Consider the following 8,926-nt stretch of genomic DNA (forward strand, 5'->3'; position numbering starts at 1 on the left):
AACCTTCCAGAAGGACAACCATCTCTGCAGCACTCCACCAATCAGGCCTTTATGGTAGTGGCCAGACGGAAGCCACTCCTCAGTAAAAGGCACATGACAGCCCGCTTTGAGTTTGCCAAAAGGCACCTAAAGGACTCAGACCATGAGAAACAAGATTCTCTGGTCTGATGAAACCAAGATTGAACTCTTTGCCCTGAATGCCAAGCGTCACGTCTGGAGGAAACCTGCCACCATCCCTAAGGTGAAGCATGTTGGTGGCAGCATCATGCTGTGGGGATGCTTTTCAGCGGCATGGACTGTGAGACTAGTCAGGATCGAGGGAAAGATGAACGGAGCAAAGTACAGAGAGATCCTTCATGAAAACCTGCTCCAGAGCTCTCAGGACCTCAGACTGAGGCGAAGGTTCACCTTCCAACAGGACAACAACCCTAAGCACACAGCCAAGACCACGCAGGAGTGGATTCGGGACAAGTCTTTGAATGTCCTTGAGTGGCCCAGCCAGAGCCCGGACTTGAACCCAATCGAACGTCTCTGGAGAGACCTGAAAATAGCTGTGCAGTGACACTCCCCATCCAACCTGACAGAGCTTTAGAGGATCTGCAGAGAAGAATGAGAGAAACTCCCCAAATACAGGTGTGCCAAGCTTGTAGTGTCATACCCAAGAAGACTCAAGGCTGTAATCGCTGACAAAGGTGCTTCAACAAAGTACTGAGTAAAGGGTCTGAATACTTATGTAATTGTGATATTTTCTACAATTTCTAAAAACCTGATTTTGCTTTGTCATTGTGGGGTTTTGTATGTAGATTGATGAAGGGAAAAAAAACAATTCAATCCATTTTAGAATAAGGCTGTAACGTAGAAAATAATGTGGAAAAAGTCAAGGGGTCTGAAAACTTTCCGAATGCACTGTATAGTGTATCTGGAGATCCAGAGGAATCAGGTCCTCTGTTATCCTGGTAAAATAAATGGTGGTAGTACATTTCTATGACTTCTGAATCCTAATCTAGCTTTACTGTGGCCATGGAACCTTTGGCCAGCATAGTTTCACTAAAATTCTAATGAAAAACACCATACGAGAGCTTTTAAACCTAAGCCCTACTTTCAGCGTTGTCCACTTTTGTAATTACTATATTCTATGGGAGCAGCCAGAACATTTTGCTACTGAAGTAGAAAATCGGTCTAAAAATATGACTGAGGGAGCACAAATGAGCAAGATTTACTTCTAAAAATACCAGATATACCACATTGGTACACATTGTTGAAATTAAGACAGAGGAGATGATTGTGGACTACAGGAAAAAAAAAAGGACTGAGCACGCCCCCATTGTCATCGACGGGGCTGTAGTGGAACAGGTTGAGAGCTTCAAGTTCCTTGGTGTCCACAAACTATCATGGTCCAAACACACCAAGACAGTCGTGAAGAGGGCACGACAAAGCCTATTCCCCCTCAGGAGACTGAAAAGACTTGGCATGGGTCCTCAGATCCTCAAAAAGTTCTACAGCTGCACCATCGAGAGCATCCTGACTGGTTGCATCACCGCCCGGTATGGCAACTGCTCGGCCTCCGACCGCAAGGCACTACAGAGGGTAGTGCGTACGGCCCAGTACATCACTGGGGCCAAGCTTCCTGCCATCCAGGACCTCTATACCAGGTAGTGTCAGAGGAAGGCCCTAAAAATTGTCAAAGACTCCAGCCACCCTAGTCATAGTGTTCTCTCTGCTACCGCACGGCAAGCGGTACCGGAGCGCCAAGTCTAGGTAAAAATGATTCTCAACAGCTTCTACCCCCAAGCCATAAGAATCCTGAACAGCTAATCATGGCTACCTGGACTATTTGCACTGCCTCCCCCACCCCACCCCATAACCCTCTTTTACGCTGCTGCTACTCTGTTTATTATTTATGCGTAGTCACTTTAACTCTACCCACATGTACATATTGCCGGTGCCCCCGCACATTGACTCTGTACCGGTACCACCCTGTATATACAGTGAGGGAAAAAAGTATTTGATCCCCTGCTGATTTTGTACTTTTGCCCACTGACAAAGACATGATCAGTCTATAATTTTAATGGTAGGTTTATTTGAACAGTGAGAGACAGAATAACAACAAAAAAATCCAGAAGAACGCATGTCAAAAATGTTATAAATTGATTTGCATTTTAATGAGAAAAATAAGTATTTGACCCCTCTGCAAAACATGACTTAGTACTTGGTGGCAAAACCCTTGTTGGCAATCACAGAGGTCAGACATTTCTTGTAGTTGGCCACCAGGTTTGCACACGTCTCAGGAGGGAATTTGTTCCACTCCTCTTTGCAGATCTTCTCCAAGTCATTAAGGTTTCGAGTCTGACGTTTGGCAACTCGAACCTTCAGCTCCCTCCACAGATTTTCTATGGGATTAAGGTCTGGAGACTTGCTAGGCCACTCCAGGACCTTTATGTGCTTCTTCTTGAGCCACTCCTTTGTTGCCTTGGCCATGTGTTTTGGGTCATTGTCATGCTGGAATACCCATCCACGACCCATTTCAATGTCCTGGTTGAGGGAAGGAGGTTCTCACCCAAGATTTGACGGTACATGGCCCCGTCCATCGTCCCTTTGATGCGGTGAAGTTGTCCTGTCCCCTTAGCAGAAAAACACCCCCAAAGCATAATGTTTCAACCATGTTTGACGGTGGGGATGGTGTTCTTGGGGTCATAGGCAGCATTCCTCCTCCTCCAAACACGGCGAGTTGAGTTGATGCCAAAGAGCTCCATTTTGGTCTCATCTGACCCCAACACTTTCACCCAGTTCTCCTCTGAATGATTCAGATGTTCATTGGCAAACTTCAGACGGCCCTGTATATGTGCTTTCTTGAGCAGGGGGACCTTGCGGGCGCTGCAGGATTTCAGTCCTTCACGGCGTAGTGTGTTACCAATTGTTTTCTTGGTGACTATGGTCCCAGCTGCCTTGAGATCATTGACAATATCCTCCCGTGTAGTTCTGGGCTGATTCCTCACCGTTCTCATGATCATTGCAACTCCACGAGGTGAGATCTTGCAGGGAGACCCAGGCCGAGGGAGATTGACAGTTCTTTTGTGTTTCTTCCATTTGTGAATAATCGCACCAACTGTTGTCACCTTCTCACCAAGCTGCTTGGCGATGGTCTTGTAGCCCATTCCAGCCTTGTGTAGGTCTACAATCTTGTCCCTGACATCCTTGGAGAGCTCTTTGGTCTTGCCCATGGTGGAGAGTTTGGAATCTGATTGATTGCTTCTGTGGACAGGTGTCTTTTATACAGGTGACAAACTGAGATTAGGAGCACTCCCTTTAAGAGTGTGCTCCTAATCTCAGCTCGTTACCTGTATAAAAGACACCTGGGAGCCAGAAATCTTTCTGATTGAGAGGGGGTCAAATACTTATTTCCCTCATTAAAATGCAAATCAATTTATAACATTTTTGACATAAGTTTTTCTGGATTTTTTTGTTGTTGTTATTCTGTCTCTCACTGTTCAAATAAACCTACCTTAAAAATTATAGACTGATCATTTCTTTGTTAGTGGGGGATCAAATACTTTTTTCCCTCACTGTAGCCTCCCTACTGTTATTTTATTTTACAGCTGCTTTTTAGTTATTTGCTTCTATTTTTGAAAAAAAACAAAAAACGGCATTGTTGGTTAAGGGCTTGTAAGTAAGCCTTTCACTGTAATGTCTACACCTGTTGTATTCGGCACATGTGGCAAATAAAATTTGATTAGATTTTTTATTTAACCTTTATGTAACTAGGCAAGTCAGTTAAGAACAAATTCTTATTTACAATGACGGCCTACACCGGCCAAACCCGGATGATGCTGGGCCAATTGTGCGCTGCCCTATGGGACTCCCAATCACGGCCGGTTGTGATACAGCCTGGAATAGAACCAGGGTGTCTGTAGTGACGCCTCAAGTACTGAGATGCAGTGCCTTAGACCACTGCGCCACTGTTGATTTGATTGGTGTGTTTTAGTTAGTTTTACTCTGCGCCAAAACCAACTGGAAAATGGGCTTTATGCTTCTAGTTACCCTTTGAAACGTCTTACTCCATACAAGTGTCATCTGTCAACTTTTAGTTTAAAAAAAACACACTTGAAGCAAATGTAAACATTTAATTAAACTGATTTAAGAGCAGTTGAACAAGAGTTAGTAAAGTTTAGGTTGAGGGGGATAAAGTTGTTGATGTTGTCTGGCAGCGTGGTGGGATTGGTGCCAACAGCAAAGCAACTTCCCGTATCCTGGAGAGAAAGAGAGAGAGCAGGTGGCAGTGGAGGGATCATTCAAATTATGTGAAAGGGACGCAGTATTCTAACACACAGGTAACAAGTAAATAGCCTGATGTGGACACCAATTCCGAGGCAAACTATGTGAAAGTATCTAGGAGTCATCTATAGGTAATACCACACAACATGAGAAAGAGGCACACCTTGAGAGCATCATGCCAAACAGGAAGTGTAAAGAAGGGGTTTTCCTTGAAAGACAGGGAAGGAGAGGAGGGTCTCAGCCGAGGTCCAAGCATTTTGATATGTTCTGTCCAGCTGTCCCTCAAACAGGCCTGTAGGTGCCATCAACCAGCCTACATACCATCAGAGTGAGCTAACTGTGAGGATGGCAGAGAGAGGGAGAGTAAGAGATCAACAATCACTGTTGAGCATTCCATTTAAAAATAGTGTAATACTGTTCTAGAGTCAGATTGTCTCAGCATGGTAGGGTACAGCAGGGTTAGAGAGATATGCAAACGTACAGTCATGGGGCCAGACTTTTTGTTTCTCGTCAGGGTGTTGTAGGAGAAAGAAGTAGTGTAGGACTTTGAGAGATTCTGGATAGTGCTGAGTGACTGGACTGTGTGAATGGTCCTGTGAATGAGAGAGAGGGAGAGAGAGTATTGGGGGAATCAGTAATCAAGTAATATCAGACTGGCTCTGTATCATTGATAATCAGCCCCCCTGAAAGGTGGTAGGTATACATTCAGAAAAGTAGGCAAATTGTCATAGCAATTCATGTAGTATCCGCACATATATGCCTTTTCTACATCTGCCTTTCAGTAAGCAGGAAGGAGGTTTGTGAATTATACCCACACCAATAAAAAGGCTGATTTTAACTTACTGTATTGGCTGATGCAGCTGGATGAAGTTCATGATGATCTGCTCAGATGCCATACTGTGCCCTTCTCCTCTGGGCACATTCTGAACCCACACAAACACACAATATCAGCATTGACTGTAGCTTAACTGGATATTGTTATATTGAATGTGTAAGAAATACCTATGCAAAGGGACAGATAGGTAACCATTTACAGTAACTGCAGTTCATTATCACACTACTTAGTCAATAAGCACCAGCTAGACAGAAGATCTAGCTAGCTAAGTTACCTACAGAAAGTAATGTAGAAATCTCACCTTTCTGCAGCAGGTACCTCTGGCCGGGCAGCTTCATCTTGTAGCAGGTTGAGGGACTAACTTACTATCACTATCTACTGCTAGCTAACATGACTATAGCCAGTAGCCAAGTAGGGCTAGCTAGTCAGTTAGCCAGCTTGCTAGTGTCAAAGTCGCGTCAATTCAAATCTGGTATTAGGAACAAAAGAGGTCAACACGACTTCTAAGATATACTAGTTATTTTAATTCATGCAAAAACCTTCAATGGTAAATATGATGTTTCGTATATACGGGCTCTCTGAGATACCTCGCAGGGCACCCCAGAGAACTAACCCATTGTTCCAGATCCAATACTCAAATACTCTGACAGAGGGAATTTCCCACTTCTCTGCTGGCCAATTAGAGTAGAGACTTGAGCGTGGTTTAAACTTTACTCAGCCAATCCGTTGATGCACCCCTGTTGCCAGCCTCTTCTGTTACCAGGCATACGTTCATCATAACAACCTGTCATAGTGAGAAGAGCCAGCTCCCTTAGACATCATTCCTACGTCCAAGGAAGGTTCACAGATCACAAAGAACCAGTATATTCCAGCATCTGGAGACACAATCCTTATCTCATTCTACCCCCTAAAACAGCTCTTCACATCAATCACAGCCTCCCAGGTGACACAGCCTATATTAGCCCAGTCAAGAATGCATTCTTTCTAAGTTAGTCATCCCATCAATTTAGGAGAATAATAAATCCCCAATAATCCCCCTTTTCACACCTAATAAGGTGTGATTCAAAAAATAAGAAAACACAGATTGTCATTCATTATAATACAATACTAACAAAAAATCACACTTTTATTAATAGGCCATAATAATACTAAAAAATTAAAACCCTTAGTCCATCTACACCCAACTTGCAAATTGTTACCAGTCATCAAAGAACTTCAAACCATCACATAAGGAAAGACAAACATTCACATGGTTAACTTGATTAATAAAGCATAAAACACAGGATTAATAGAACACAAAACATATGACTATTAAAACATAAAACACAAACAGAGAAGTATATTTTGGCCCCCTTTAGACACCCTCTCGTGTCACTCCACCAAGCCTGGTAGGTCATATCCTTTATTCCTTAGGTTGGAGTCCAGGATTGGGCCGTATCTCACCATCTGTTGGGAAATCACCTTCTCCATCTCCTTTCTCACCAAACCTCAGACACAGGATATAAGACAACATCCACAAAGAACAAATATACCCACAGAAGCTATAACTTCACCCAGAATAGTTACAACAATAGTTTTCCATTTATCAAATATGTTATCAAACCAACCGTTTATGGAGCTCTCAATACCAGATCTCTCAGCCAGTTTGTTCACCAGCGTAGTTACTCCCCTGAAGCTCTTTTGTCACGGACCCGTCCGGTGCTATATTGTTTGAGGATGAAAATACAGCACATATATCCAAACAGAACACAAAGTCTGCCCCGCTCAGCCAAAAGCATATCTAAAGCTATTCTATTCTGCCATATCATTAAGCTAGTTGCCACTGTCTGCTCAGCTAATCCCTTTATTGCATCACGAGTGTGGTTTATAAATCTTTGCTGGTTATAGTAAATATAATTTATCCAATCTACGTTTTTATTAATTGTTGACCACCAGAAAATACTTGATTCAAACTCAGCTGCGATCTGATTCCTAGCTTTGAAATGTTCTGGAACCCCTCGAGGTACTCCTATCCCATCAAAGGATCCTTTCATCAAAGGATCCCGGGAGGAGGTCCTACTTTCTACGTGACAACTCACCAGTCTCTGACACGTTTGATTATTTGCGTATGTAGGTGAATTCACAATCAGTAATCACCACACAACCATCAGATGTCAGCACGGGCCTGGTTTTGGTTCCTAAAATCCTCTGGCTGCAACAAAGAGGAGAGATTAGTCATGTTCTCTTTTAGTTGTGATATTCTCTGTGTAGGAGCAGGTGCTAAGATGCCCTACTATGTATCCTATCTTACTAGTCCTAAAAAACAATTAGAATCCCCTGAGACTTCAAACGTAGGCAACCTAGGTCGGAATGACTTTGTTATCGGGGGATACAGATAGTTCAAGTTACTACAAGACTCTTTCACCACATTCCCAGGTGGCTTGCATGGAGGATAAACCTGTTTTTGCGTACTCGAGACTTTCAGACAGTACCTACCCTTCTATGGGTCGCACTGCCATTTCTGGTAATTCCCTACTTTCACAATACTACACCTGTCCCTAAACTGTGTATGGAGATTTACATATCCCCCACGCTCTTGATATGAGCAACTACATAGTCCCAGGATGTACATGGTGACATACATAGGGTGATGTCCTCCCCTAAAGTCCCTAATCTTCCCCTTTCCCTACGTCTAGCTGTCTCCTATGCCTTCATAGACTGTGCTCAGGTATTATTTTATCAACTTGTTTTAGGTTAACTACTACTTTTGGCTGATCAGAAGGGTTTGAGTGTGTTAGGAATATGGCCCCCACAATCAGACAGCTACCTACCGTCAGGAGACCTGTGAATCCCCACCCTTGCCCTGAGAACATGTCAGACGCCAACCCATTGCTTCACCTTCTACCAAACTCACACAGGGATGATCAGACAGGGTAAGGGAATCTTCGTTAAGGAGCCAACCCCCGAGCCCTAATGGTGATCGGTTCTTTCTCCTAACTCTGTGTTTGTTCATCAGGTGTAACTGGGTTTACCTTTTTGCAGTGTGTGACATGCACCCAGATGGATCTAATAGGACTTGATAGGGCCCTTCCCAACAGGCCTGCTTCCAGTTTTTCTTCTTTTAGGGACTGGATCCACACCCAGTCTCCCGGTGAGATAGAGTGGGTCACCTTCTCCTTTAGTTCACCTGTGGGGCACAAAACCTCTGACATACAGGTGTGGTTAATAAACTATCTTCACACATACATGTTGAGCTCTCAATTTCTATATATATATATATAATTTAAAAAAAAAGTATTATTATTATTTAATCCTATCACTCCCCCTTTTTGACACATGATTTGCCCATGTGTCAATATTACCACCTTTCTAAACAATTCCTTATGTAATTTATCATCCAATTGCCATGCCTTTCATTTTTGAGATTGTCTTTTGCTTTTTTATTGCTCCTCCCACTTCCTTTTTCTTTTATGGCAGCTAAATTCAACTTTCATCCAGTTCAGAATCAATTAGTAATCCAATCTTCAATCTCTTATCTTGTAAAAACACTCATGTTTAGTTCAAACTCTGTTCTACCCAGGCTCTCCCGGGCTTGACCTGAAGACTAATTGTTGGACATGACAAGTCCATTCTTAGGTCACCTAAGTCTTCTGTCTAGTAACAAAGAATAAAAATCTCTATGTTCATGATTAACCCAGTTATATCTAATAGCCAACCAAAAAACCTCATCATCTTTAAATCATGACCAATGTCATATCCCTCGTTACTCTCTACCATTTGGATAACATCCCTGATGTATGTATGCCTCCTTAGAGTTCCAAATTATTTTACCATGGGTTG

At 43.0% G+C, this 8,926-nt stretch overlaps 1 long non-coding RNA gene across 1 annotated transcript; it reads right to left on the minus strand.

Annotated features, from left to right (window-relative positions):
* Nucleotides 1-4,106: 4,106 nt before the first annotated feature.
* LOC121584082 lies at nt 4,107-5,260 on the minus strand. Its single transcript, XR_006003653.1, has 4 exons — nt 5,116-5,260; nt 4,754-4,865; nt 4,436-4,609; nt 4,107-4,247 (listed from the first exon to the last, which is right to left on the minus strand). It is a non-coding gene; the product is annotated as an uncharacterized LOC121584082 (long non-coding RNA).
* Between the last annotated feature and the right edge of the window lie 3,666 nt (nt 5,261-8,926).

The sequence above is a fragment of the Coregonus clupeaformis genome, chromosome 16, assembly GCF_020615455.1.
Source record: "Coregonus clupeaformis isolate EN_2021a chromosome 16, ASM2061545v1, whole genome shotgun sequence".
Taxonomy (NCBI): domain Eukaryota; kingdom Metazoa; phylum Chordata; class Actinopteri; order Salmoniformes; family Salmonidae; genus Coregonus; species Coregonus clupeaformis.